We start from the raw sequence: 13,262 nt of genomic DNA, 5'->3' as shown, positions 1-13,262 counted from the left end.
AACCCCTTACCCTTGAATATCCCTCCCCTCAATGAGTAAGACTTCAAAGACCAAAAACCACATCCTCCCAGGGCAGCTGCTCTTTTCCAGCCTGCCAGCTCTCTCTGTGAGTGTCCTTTCACTTTCAATAAAAGAAAAGCTGTTTGCTTGACTTACGTGTTGCCTCCTGAAATTCCTTTCTTCCAACTATCACCAAGAACCTGGAAAAACCTCCACTCAGAGGCAGCTAACAGATAGGCGGAATAATTTCTGGTGTTCAACTGCACAGCACATTGAGTACAGTTAATAATAATGTACTGTATATTTCAAAATAGCTGAAAGAGAGGATTTTAAATATTCTCACCACAAAGAAATGATGAATATTTGAGGTGAAATATATGTTAATTAGCCAGATTTGATCCTTACACAATGCATACATGTATAAAAACAACACATTGTACCCATAAATACATACAATTGTTATTTGTCAATTAAAAATAAAATAAACCTCAAAAAAACTCCCCTCAGGATGGTAATGATAACGTGCTATGAATCAAGGAGGAGAATTAACTTGACATTCTGCACCTGAAGTCCAGTATAAAAGGGACAAATATTTTACTTACTTGGAGGTCTCGTTGGCATCTTTGAAGGATTAATTTCAATTTAACTGGACTCTACATCGTTCCACCTTTCACTTCTATTTCAGGTAACAGCTATATGTGTGTTTTTCAAACTTGTTTGGTGGTTTCCCACTGTAAAAAACACATACGAACATCACATGCACAGATGTACAACTGAAACAAAACTTTCACAAAACAGCACTCCTCCTAGCACAGGTGATGCCCTTTTATATTCCCTAGTCTATTTCATTTTTCAAATGCTGGTTGTGACCCACTGAATTGATTTCACGTGGCACTGATGGGATGCAAACTGCAATTTGAAAATCCCTGGGCTGCACTCTAAATAGCAATCAACTTAAACAAGACACCGCAAGGGATCTTTGGGTAGGGCGTGTAGCTGTCATAAAGTCTTGTACTTTCTGTCTCTGTTGTGTTAATATTTCCTAAGCATGGTTTACCCTCTAGATCTCATCATCTCTCCCCTGGAAAATTTCAATAATGGGTAATAATTATAAAACAGATAATTTTTTTTAAAAAAGCCTCCTTAGCTTTTATTTGCTAACAGCTAGTAAAACTTTTAGCTGTTTTATTGATATTTTAAAATAGCTGAACTAATAAATTACTTAACTTTAAGAGTTGTTTATTTAAGCTAAGCAAATGCTAATGCTGGATGTCTTTGCACTCTAATTTCCTACTTAATTCAAATTAAATTTTAATTCTCTGATAGGAAGATAACATAGCTCACTTCAAATATCATTACTGTATTTTGTCCAATGTGGCAAGTTTTGTATGTGATGAAGCAGGAGTTCTCTGCACCATGGTGTCATGTCTCATATATGTCCACTGATGGCTCTCAACTCTAGAAGTCAGGATTCACAATAACTCTAGGGTATCTGTGATCATTAGGTAGCATGGTATATGCAGAATGAAATTAGTCTGTGAGTTAGAAGACTGCATTTTACTTTTGCCAGGTTGCCATGTTTATCTAGATTGTGATTGTTCCTCTGGCAGAGAGGAGGCTGGGCTAAATGATCCTCTGGTTGTGTTGCTGTCAGGTCAATTCAACACCTGCTTTAATTAACTAGCTAAACTCTCTCTTTCTCTAATGGCTGTCATGTTTTTAAGAAACTGTTATGAAGGTATTTTATTTCTCTTATGTGAAAGACACTTTATTTTGACTTTCATATATAATTGCAAATACATAGATGTGCAGAATTCTTTTATATAGTTACATAAGAATTTACTATGTATATCACTCTACTGATCTAATATGCATGTTGGAAGACTACACAATAAAAGCAAATATGCAAGCAGATCATTTATAAGAATTCAACTTGTTATACAACAGACTGGCTAGATAATATTTGCAATATATGGCCTCCATTTAGCAACATTTCTTTTCCCTGAAAGCTCACAAATAGTTAAATCAATCCATTTTTCAAAAGGTAACTAAATTTGTCATAATATCAAAAAAGGAATTACTGTCTTTAAACATATTATTGTATTGTGGTTAGACTTTTACAAGTATATCCTAAGTTGCATATGTGGTCTATAAGTCTTAAAATTAGAGTCTCATAACTACTAATCAATAATTTTATTTTGACAAATCTATATATCAGCCCCTGTTTTAAGACTTCTAAATCAGAGAATATTTCCTGTGTAGCACATAATCACTGGTTAACCACTTGACTCTGATTCCTGATGATGTTAAAACTGCAAATTCCAGCTCCATAGTGTTCCCTTTCAATCTGGAGACACTAGCTCACTCCGACCACTCACATTGTAAGAGAATCCCTTTTCAGTTGATCATAAGAGAAATGAATAAGGGAATAAAGATAAATTAAAACAAATATATTCTCTAGAAAAAAATCTCTGCATATATTAGGCCCCAAGAGTCTGACATGAAATAGTAATAAAGATCATTACTGATTAGTTTGCCAGTTTTAATATTCAAATCAATATTAATTTAGTTAACATAAACATATTAAATTATGTATAAATATAAAATTGACAGTGATTATATGATTCACTAAGTATATTACCAGTATATATTTATTGACACAATAATTATTTGTTCCCATCAATAAATAAGAAACCAAATCTCATGCAGGGACATTAAAGTTCTGTGTCACCAGTGTTTTCTATATCACATAGAATCCTCCCTTGGAAATGCCCAATTTTCTTTCATTTTTAAATCATGGAGTTAGGTGTGATACTCACAGTTCAATCCTCAATGAAGTGGTTCTTAAGACATTTACTAAACATCTCAACATTCACCAAGAAGTAACATACTTATCTTTTTCCTTGTCTTTCCTTTCCATGTTTTCATTCACTAGTTAACCTCTCCCATAAAATCTGGACTTTTCTGTTTTCCTATATTTCTGCAACGGTCACATTTGGTCAGCCTCAGACAACTTTGGCCATCTGTGGTAACTCATATTCTTACACATACACTCATATACATGCATGTTTGTGAGTCTTAATTCTCTTCCATAATGCTGCCAATTAGCATTCCATTTTTTTGTCATTTGCTTTAGTGACAGAGACCTGCACCATATATATCCAAGCAGCTGACAATGTTCAATAGTATCAGCAAAAGCAAGGAAAGACAACTATTAATAAGACAGTAAAAGGAAGAGGAGAAAAAGAATGTTGAGGAAAAATTATGACTAGAATGTTGGTTGTCTAGGCCTTTTCAGCCCTCACCCTTACTTTGAAGTGAAAACTACCTTATCTCTTTCTCTGCTGAAATCTATTCTATATTTACACATGCACTGTACTCATATTTACATTAACTCTTAAACACCCAATGAGAGTCTTAACAATTAAAAGAGAGTTTGACTGCCTTTCCACTTTTTACTTTGTTGCAATATCACTTAATTTTGCAACATTTAAACCATATTAAATCATGGCAATAATAAAGTCTTTGACCACCATATTCAGTATGTGCTTTAAATGAGGTTAAATTCTACTGGACTTCATCTTTGCTACATTATACCCAAGTATGGAATGTAGAGTTTGTGTTTTAAAACTTAATTCTAGTTTGGGAATATTAAGACTCAAGATTTTTCAAAAATGGTGTTAACTGCAGTTAAGTTCTATACTTGAAATACTGGAGAAATGAAAAGGTCATATAGTCTTGATAATACAAATAAGGACACATCATATATTGCATATAGTAGATATTCCTAACCCTTAGGGGAGTATATTGAACATATTTAGATTACATTTCACTGAAAAAAATTGTTTTGTAAATGTATGAAGAAAATTGAAAATTCAAGGGTCACTTTTGCCTTATAGCTTTAATAATTTAAAGAACAAGGAATGGTGTATGTCATGTAAGCTGAATGACACACAATCTCATTTCCACTTCTTCAAAACATCAAATAACAAAAAAAAAAAATCCTTGCTATAGAACATTTATTTATACAATTTTTTTATTTTTATATGAAACTTACGAGGACATTCATAGCATTTAATATCTTTAAAAGTTCTCACACTCTCACAGCCCCACAGGCCCTTGGAATTTCAGCATCAAACTGAATTTCTCACATGTCTTTCTTCTTTTCCACTATTTATATTTTATAAAAGCTTTATTATTTTAATAGCTGTTTTATTTTTAAAATACAATCTAAATACAATCAGGTATGTGCTGAGAAGAGAGAAATATACTGATTAGAAGCTGCAGTTGGGAGGAGAAAATGGCATTTTACATTTTATTATTTGAAAACAGGATGACAATGTAACAATAACAATGTAAAACCTGTGCAAAAAAGGTAGTTTGCTATTGTCCAATATAGACCTTTTCTTAAACACATACTCATACACATACACCATTATCTACATTTAAAATATTGTTTAAAGCTTCTGTTGATTTTGCAAAACATTTTTGAGATTATTTTTAACCAGTTACATCCAACCACCTATTAGAGGGGGATCTATGTTAAATTTTCAGTTAAGGAACGCAAAGCTGTGAGAAGACCGGTTTTTCCAGAACGTCTTGGGAAATCAGAAACCCTAAAACAGATTATTACTTCCTAACGTGGCTTCTGATGGCTGTAGAGGATTCACACTACCTATAATCATGTCCTATTATAGAGGTAGGTATTAATGAAGGGTAGACATACAAATCAATGAAAGAGAATAGAGGGTCTAATCAGAGACTATGCATATATGGTCCATTGATTTTAACAGACATGCCATGGTAATTTGTGATGAAAAAGTTGTTCTCAACATTTAGTGCTGTAACAATTAGATACCAGTACAAAATAGTATGAAATACTATGAACATTGAACCTTACCTCACACCACATTCTTCAATTAACTTGAGATGGATCATGGATTACATGTAAAACCTAAAAAAAAAAAAAAAACTAGAAGAAAATATTTACAACCTTGTATAAGCAAAAATTTCTTACAGTACCAAAAGCAAAATCCAAAAAAGAAATATTTGATAAATAATCTTCATCAAAATAAAAGCCTTTTTCTTGTACAAAGGCATTATTAAGACAATAAAGAGTCAGCTACAAAATGGAAAAACATTATATATAAACATTTTATTTATATAAAGCTTTGTACCCAGAATACATAAAGAACTGTCATAACTCAATAATAAGGAGTCAAGTAACTAAGAATGTCACAATCTCTCATCGAATCAAGTTCCTCACAACTACAAGTTTAAGGAAATGTAAGTTGCCTAAATGCTTATAAGTAAAAATGTTGTTGTAGATAATCACTCCATTACTCTCTTCCGTTTGCATAAAACAATATAATTTACAAAACGAGTAAGGTTGATGATAGTTAATCTCATAGTAACTGAGTTATAGAGCATTAAGACTTGTCTCCATTTTTTTTTTTATTTAAAAGAAAAAACATCAGAATTTAATATACTTTCCTTACATGGCATATATGTGTACTAAAACAAAAGGAGAAGGGGAGAGTGAGAGGTTCTTAATCTTTCCGTGACACACAGCTTAAAATTTAATCATTCTTAATTGAAGCCATATCTCCTAATGAGTAATAATTTCACCAGTGTATTAGTTTAAGAGATTTTGAGATGATTCTGCTGCTCAGTCCCATATAAATACTGGTTCCATGAGTTTTTCTTTTTCTTTTTTTTCTTATTTCTCTCCTTCTCTCCCTCTCTCTCTCTCTCTCCCTCTCTCTTTTTTTCTTCTTGAGTCAGAGTCTTACTCTGTAGCCCAGGCTAAGAGTGCAGTGTCGTCAGCCTAGCTCACAGCAACCTCAAACTCTTGGACTCAAGCAATCCTCCTGCCTCAGCCTCCTGAGTAGCTGGGACTATAGGCATGCACCACCATGCCCAGCTAATTTTTTTTTTTCTATTTTTCGTAGAGAAGAGGTCTTGCTCTTGCTCAGGCTAGTCTCAAACCCCTGAATTCAAGCGACCCTCCCACCTGGGCCTCCCAAAGTTCTAGGATTATAGGCATGAGCCACTGTGCCCAGCCTCCATGAGTTTTTCTTCCCACTCCTGCCATCCTAGGCCCTGCATATTTACCTGTTCCCCTTTCAGAGGGAATATGAATGTGCTAAACCATCGATAACATAAGCCATTGAAATTACACCTTGTTCAAAAGGTATAATTTGGATAAGGATAACTGAAATCTTGAAACACACAGAGAGGCGTATCTGTTGAAAGACCAAGGGGTGATATGGAGGTTGTGGCCTCTAAGCAATTTTCCTTGAATGGCAATGAAAGGTACATTAATGGGGTTCCAAGGATATAATGATCCTAATTTGGTCTTTTAATGATAGGCCACATCAATTCTTCTTACTACTTAGCTCAGTCAATGCAAATCAGTGGTACAGAACATTCTAGATCTTCATCAGGACTCTTCACTTAGTTATTACACTCTGGGTCGGGGAATATAACCTATAACCACTAGGGGACAGCAGAGAGCTGGGAGCAGATGCAGAGGCGCCTTGCATTGACTCATTTGGAACAGGGATTGATTCAGAAGGCTCTGTCACCAGTTATCTCACCTCTGAGACAGGCTCCAACTTAATTGAAGTAAAGAAAAATACTTAACTGCTATCTACAAAAGGGATTTATTACTAGAATGCAGTTTTCTGGTGTATCATGATACTGGTATAAGGTTTGAGATACCAAATGGAAGAAGCAACACATAAAAATGGAAATGTTAATGGTATAGGCTTGGGAATCAGACAAATGTCCATGTATTTAACAAACTTTTTGGTATGTGTTGTGATCAGTTATTATTATTATAAACACTACTGCACTTGGAACAACCAAAAAACATTTCTTGAATGCCTACTATGTACCATGTACTCAGCTACACTTTATAAATAAGAAGATATAATGAAGTTCAAGGAAGTTTTTGAACAGAGAACTGGCATAATCAAAGGAATATTTAAGGCAAATCCTCATGGATAAAAAGACATGGTCTATAAATAATTTTTGTCCTAATTTGGGCAGGTAGAATTTTTAAGCCTTCTGTGAAAGTGTTTCTCAAAATGCTAACATATGTAACAGAAAATATGAGGGGTAGAGAAATATAGTAAGAATTAAGTGGAAAACAGTAAAGTATAAAAGAAGATAAAGAAGGAGAATATGTCAAGAAGCACATTGGAATCAATAATATAAAATGTATCAAAGACATCAGAAAGAGAGTGAGGACAGTAAAACAAACAAACAAACAAACAAATGAACAGTAAGAAAACTCTGGATTTATCCCTAATGTTATTGGTGCCTTTCCAGAAAAAAATTAGAGAGTGCAAAAACAAGGGTATATCTCTTTTTAAACTGAGAGTGGTTAGAAAGGAAATAAAAGTGAAAAGTGAAGACTACTCTTTCACAAGTTTGAAATTAAAAGGAAGGAGAAAAATAAGATTATAGGGGGGGAGGTAACAGTTTTAGAAAGGAAAGAGAAAATTTATGAAACTTGATTGAGTCATTGGTAAGATATGTATTAAACACTTCAAAAAATTCAACTTGAATTTTTTTTTAAGAATAACCATAGCCAAAACTGAAATCAAAAAAGAAACACAAAGCACTTCGTGTTTGGAGTCCTAAATTACACATTCCTTGTCCTAAAATCATCCCCATGGAGAATCCCAGAGTGGTGGCTCACGCCTGTAATCCCAGCGTTTAGGGAGGCCAAGGCAGCAGGATGGCTTGAGACCAGGAGCTTGAGACCAGCCTGGGCAGTATAGCAAGACCCCATCTCTAAAAAAATTTTAAAAATTAGCCAGACATGGTGACATGAACCTGTAGCCCTAGCTACTTGGCAGGATGAGATGGGAGGATAGCTTAAGCCAGGAGTTCGAGACTGGTGTTAGCTATGATCACACACTGCACTCCAGCCTTGGGGACAGAGTGAGACCCTATTTCTTAAAAAAAAAAAAAAAATCATCCCCATGGGATCATATTATAATGAAGATCTTCTAGAATTTTCCAAAATGGGCTTAACATTGTACAGAGTAGCAGTCTATTCTGGTTTATGGTAACAACAAAAATTTCATGTCCTAATTGTGTTTGGTGAGTTGGATGTAGCCCAAGTAAGAAATGTGTTAGTATAGTGCATTGCATTCATTTCATTAGGTTGCTAGGAAATCTTATAAAAGTGATATATTGCATTTATATACAAGTGTTTTTTTTCCACAGAGCTCTAAACACTATATCTTTCTCTGAAAGTTTTTCATACTTATTAACTCATAATACTCTTCAGGAGAGAAGGTGGTAGGTATTATTTATTTTCTTTTTTTTTCTGGCAAAGGTACAAAGAGGCAATATAATGTGTTTATAGAGACAAAGGCACAAGAAGACACTGCTTGATTAGTTTAACCTGTATTTATGAGACATAGTGTGCCTAGTATCTGCAGGAAACATTATAAGTGAGGCTGAAGAACTACCATATCCACTAAATATGTGGAAAACTATAGGGAAGAAAAAGATCATGTGCTCACAACTTTATAATACAGGTCCATATCACAGGAAAAATCTTATGAGATCTATGCTGACCAAAAAAAAAAAAGTGAAAAACATGAATATTTAAGTAAGCACTGTAATATACCAATTTTCATGTGTTTCTTTGCTTGGCTTTAAAAATAGAAACATATAATAAAGGTTTTGAACAATGAAATGGCATAAAAAGGAATATTTAAGGCAAATCCTCACGGATGTAAATACATGGCCTATAAATAATTTGTTTTAATTTGTACATAAAAGGTTAGGGTAAATGCTTTCAGTCATTAAATATACTTTACAAATACATGTGTTGGTTTATTCCCAGGAGCACAGAGGTCATAAAGTAGGTGATCAAATGGATTTGGCAACTTTTATTTTACCCATCAGTCTCAATGCTCAATTACCAGGAAAAATATTAATTCTACTGATTATAGATTATATTCTAGATTTGGGAAAGAAAATCAAATATGAAGAACCACATTTCCTGGCCTAGGTAAATCAAGTAAGTTTTTAGTGTTTATTAGTTTATTATTTCAAAGTGGCTTTGATAGCAAGAAAGTCTCAGTGTCTTAAGTAATTCCTGGAAGTTGAGACATTCACTAACTCCTTTTCTCAATCAAAATCCTTCAGGCTTTATTTTAAGTAATAGTTTTAAATCAAGCTTTGGAGTTCAAACATGGTATAGTCAGGCAACTTTATTGTAAAATCTATTTTATATTCAGTATTTAAATATTGTATTACAATATTCAGTCTTTTCTTGGAAAATTCATTAACTTTTCTCTTAAAATCAACTTTCCATATTTTGACCATTTCATATCATTCAAGATAAATCTATACCTATCTATTAGCATAACAAAGGCAATGATGAAAAATAAATAAACATAAATTTTAAGCAAAAGCAATGCTTGTGACATAAAGAAGTTATACAAATCAAACTGAGCTATCCAAAAGAAAAATAATGCTATTTTATGTTAGAGAACTATTACCTTTTTAGCACCAATAACCTGGCATTCTTCCAAATATGGGGTAAAACAAAGAATCATCTTTGCATGTTTTGGTATTTAATGGTGCTGTGCTTTAAATTTTGATCTGATTCAATTATGGCCTCCCTAAGTATGAAAGTGTTTTTTAAATCACTTTTTAAAAAATTAAATAGTTAATATAAAACAATTTAAACTTTTGTTGGAAGCAAATGAAGCATATTATATTGACTATGGCCGTTGAAATCGTGAAGTCGACTGTTACAATGGTCAAAATCATTGAATCAATTAGCAAATAGTACTATTGAGATCTTTAAAAAAAATTCTGCCATTAAGTCTGACTCTTAATGTACTTTATTTGCTGACTAAATGAATATGCAAATGGATTTATGTACATGCTTAAACCAGATACAATGCTGGTTCTCTAGTCCAAAAAAAGATAATGCAATCATTTCCTGGAAGTAAAGCACATATGGACAAACAGCAAAATTATTTATTACGTTGTATCTTTGCATTAGTAAAAAGCTTTTGCATTTTATATAAATAATTTGGAAGAAAAAAAATCTCATATGTTCAGAGGAGAAATCTTTACTTTCTGTAAATGAGAGACATTTTGATTGATATGTTTTTCAGAAGTTCATAGCAATTAATAGCCACAATATATTAAAATCTCCATAAATGTGTGAATTACAAATATAGTTTTTTATGCTTAAATTTGGACATCTGATAAAAACAAGCGCTCTTACCTATGAAATTATTACTGTAATTAGGAACTACAAATGGCCAGGTGACTTTATTAATCCTTAGCCACTTAAGTACTTTTAAATTTTTAATATAATTTTGAAATAATCAAATTTAAAATGTTAAAACATTATCTGTTTGCCCAAAAAGTTAAATTGTAGATTCTTATTTTGTGTAACAATTAGGAAATGAGATATTTGGTTGTCAGAAGACCATGATTGGTATGAAATATAAATATTATCCATTATTCAATATATACTTACAAAGACATGTATTGATGTATTATCAGGAGTTCAGAAAAGATAGAAAAAGACAATAAAGGACTGAATGGATTTGGCAACTCTTATTTTTCCCATCAGTCTAAATGAAATGTTTAATTATCTTATTCATCCATAAAGTTTCTTCTTCCAGAAATCCCATGGTAAACATTATGTCAGGTACTCAAAATAGCTCCTTCCAGATTCTTCAGGGGAAAAACATAACAGCAGGTATCATACAGATGCTGTCTCCATAACAGATTTCCTGTCTGTTGTAGCTATCAAATGAAATCTAAGCAATGATCACATTTGCTCTGGTACAACCTTAAACTTGTTTTTGCAGGCAAAATGATGGCCTGAAGTAGTAATAAATGAGTGAACAGTATTGCAGGAACATTTCAAGAGGTATTGAAAGCTGTTGTCTCTATTTTGTATGTTGAACTACTGATTAGAATGTCTCAAATCAGTCCAAACTCCTTGTACTGCCTTGTAATGTGTACATTTATATAAACAGCAGCACTGGAATGGCAGGAAAATGTTATCTATTGATCATCTTTTTCCAAATGTCCTTCTCTAGGCTCAGAGGTCATCTTTTTTAATTATTGTCAATTAAAACTACAACTTTCTTTTCTCCAAGCAACTTTGCTACTTTTACATTCAGCCTACTTTGAAAAATAACCATTGCATTGTCTTCTATAATCAGAGTAAATTCAACTAATGATTTTATAAAGAAATGTGAAAAGAAATGTAGTCAAGTTCGGTGATACAACTGCAAGTTCATTACACTACAAGGAGCAGCATAACAAAAAGTACTATGCTGTTCTAGTCATATGATAAAGTCTATTTACTGCATGCATACGCCTTCTTTTCTTAAAGTGTAAACTTATTTTCTTCTTTCTTGCTCTAAAATGTTTAGTATTGGCCAGACTCTTCATTCATTCTTCTTTCATTCAACAGATACTTACTAAATACCTACAATGTGCTAGAAACTGGTGATATATGAATAAAAAAAAAAGATAAATTTCCTTACTCTGATAGATGTTTAATCCCAGTAAAGGGGAAAAGACAAAATATATATTAAATTATTAAATTATTTCATGTGTAAGGAGGTGCTAAGTGCTTAGGAAACAAAACAGAATGTGGAAAACCTAACTGGATGGGAGTTACAATTTTACATATGATGGTTAGGGTACATGTTACTAAAGTGATATTTGAGTAAGGGTGTCAACGAGATGAGGGGAATGGCCCATGCAAATATTTAAGAGAAAAGCACTCCAAGTACAAGGAACAGCTAGCGCAAGTATTCTGTGCATTCAGGAAGGCTGGAAAATTTTTCAACCTGTAAAGAGTATTTTAGGAGTTTTGCACCATTTGGGCCTTTGGTTCAAATACTACTATTTGGCAGAACTCACAGTAAAAGTCTTTCTCAAGCTCTCAAATCTTTCAGGATTCCCGGGCATGAGGCTTATAGGGCCTCACTTCAGAAATTCTGCTTTCACATTAGAAGGCCAAAGACGACTCCTCAAAATTACACTAAAATGTGAATGCTGTATAATGATACTTTGGTCTTTTCTTAAATTAAAATACTCATATAAGTAATAACATTTTAAGTATTTGAATCTTGCAATAATTTTCTCTGTTCTTTGAAATGTATCAATATTATAAAAGTGGTTTTGCACTTTTCCTAGAACTTTAAAGTCAATGGTATTAATGGCTAGCATTAATTTAGCCAGGCTGTAGAATACTCTGGTGAGTACAGAACCATTATCATCTCAGATTAGTTTTTAACAACACCAAAATAGAGACCTTAATTCTGTATCTCTTCCTAGGCAATTTAATCATGAACTAAAGTCTTATGAAAATGAATCTTACTGGTGAATCTAAATCATATGCAGAATTCTGGTATTAGGGAGTATTAGAAATGTAGTTTATAGTTTTATTTTTCTAGCTTGTGCTAACAATAAAAGCTTACTAAAAGACAATTGATATACATATAAGGCAAACCGGTCTCATGGATGAGTCTCGAAAAAAAGAAAGAAATTTGTCTTCCTAGTAACTATTACCTGCATTTTAACAGAGTACGGTAACATGTGAATAAAATACACGATTTTCTAGCCTCTCTTAAAGTTAGATATGGCCAAATGACTGACTCTGGGCCAAGGAAATATATGAGAAAATGCTGTGTACACTTTCAGGATGCTTGGTTTAAAGGAATTGACCTAGATAGAAGTGTCACCTTGTAACTGGACCGAGCCAGATCCGTTTGCCCGGCGTGCAACGGAAAGCGGAACACTGAAGCGCCAGGTTTTTGCAGCGAGAAAAGTTTGTTGTCAGGCAGCCAAAACAAAGAGGCAGGACTCAGTCTCAAATCTGTCTTCACATAATGTTACAGTCATTGATTTAAGGGAGAGAACTTGGGGGTGGGGTCTCGGGCTGGGCCGTGACTGGCTGCCACGGAAGGGGTTTGGAAGATGCCCCCGGCATGCCCTGCGCTGCGGCCCCGGCATGCCCTGCGCTGCGGCCCCGGCATGCAGCTTCTTGGGTTGCACATTCAAAAAACAGTGGCCTTAGCAAGATCTGAGGATGGGGTTTTCTGCTCTCTGATGTCAAGCGGTCATTCATCAGGTGAGCGAGTCTATTCTGCGCAGATTCCAGTCAGCCCTGACGGTTTCAACGATCTCAGCCAACTCCGTGGCAAACGGAGGGGACTGTAACAGACCTTTTTCTTCTTCACTGGTTT

The 13,262-nt window shown here is 33.8% G+C and overlaps 1 long non-coding RNA gene across 1 annotated transcript; it reads right to left on the bottom strand.

Moving 5' to 3' along the window:
• Positions 1-700: 700 nt before the first annotated feature.
• On the bottom strand, positions 701-12,774 carry LOC123636429. Its single transcript, XR_006734531.1, has 3 exons — positions 12,759-12,774; positions 4,901-4,954; positions 701-731 (listed from the first exon to the last, which is right to left on the bottom strand). It is a non-coding gene; the product is annotated as an uncharacterized LOC123636429 (long non-coding RNA).
• Between the last annotated feature and the right edge of the window lie 488 nt (positions 12,775-13,262).

Source organism: Lemur catta, chromosome 4, assembly GCF_020740605.2.
Source record: "Lemur catta isolate mLemCat1 chromosome 4, mLemCat1.pri, whole genome shotgun sequence".
Classification (NCBI taxonomy): Eukaryota; Metazoa; Chordata; class Mammalia; order Primates; family Lemuridae; genus Lemur; species Lemur catta.
The sequence above is the reverse complement of the archived record's forward strand: the minus strand, read 5'-3'. Positions and strand labels throughout refer to the sequence as shown.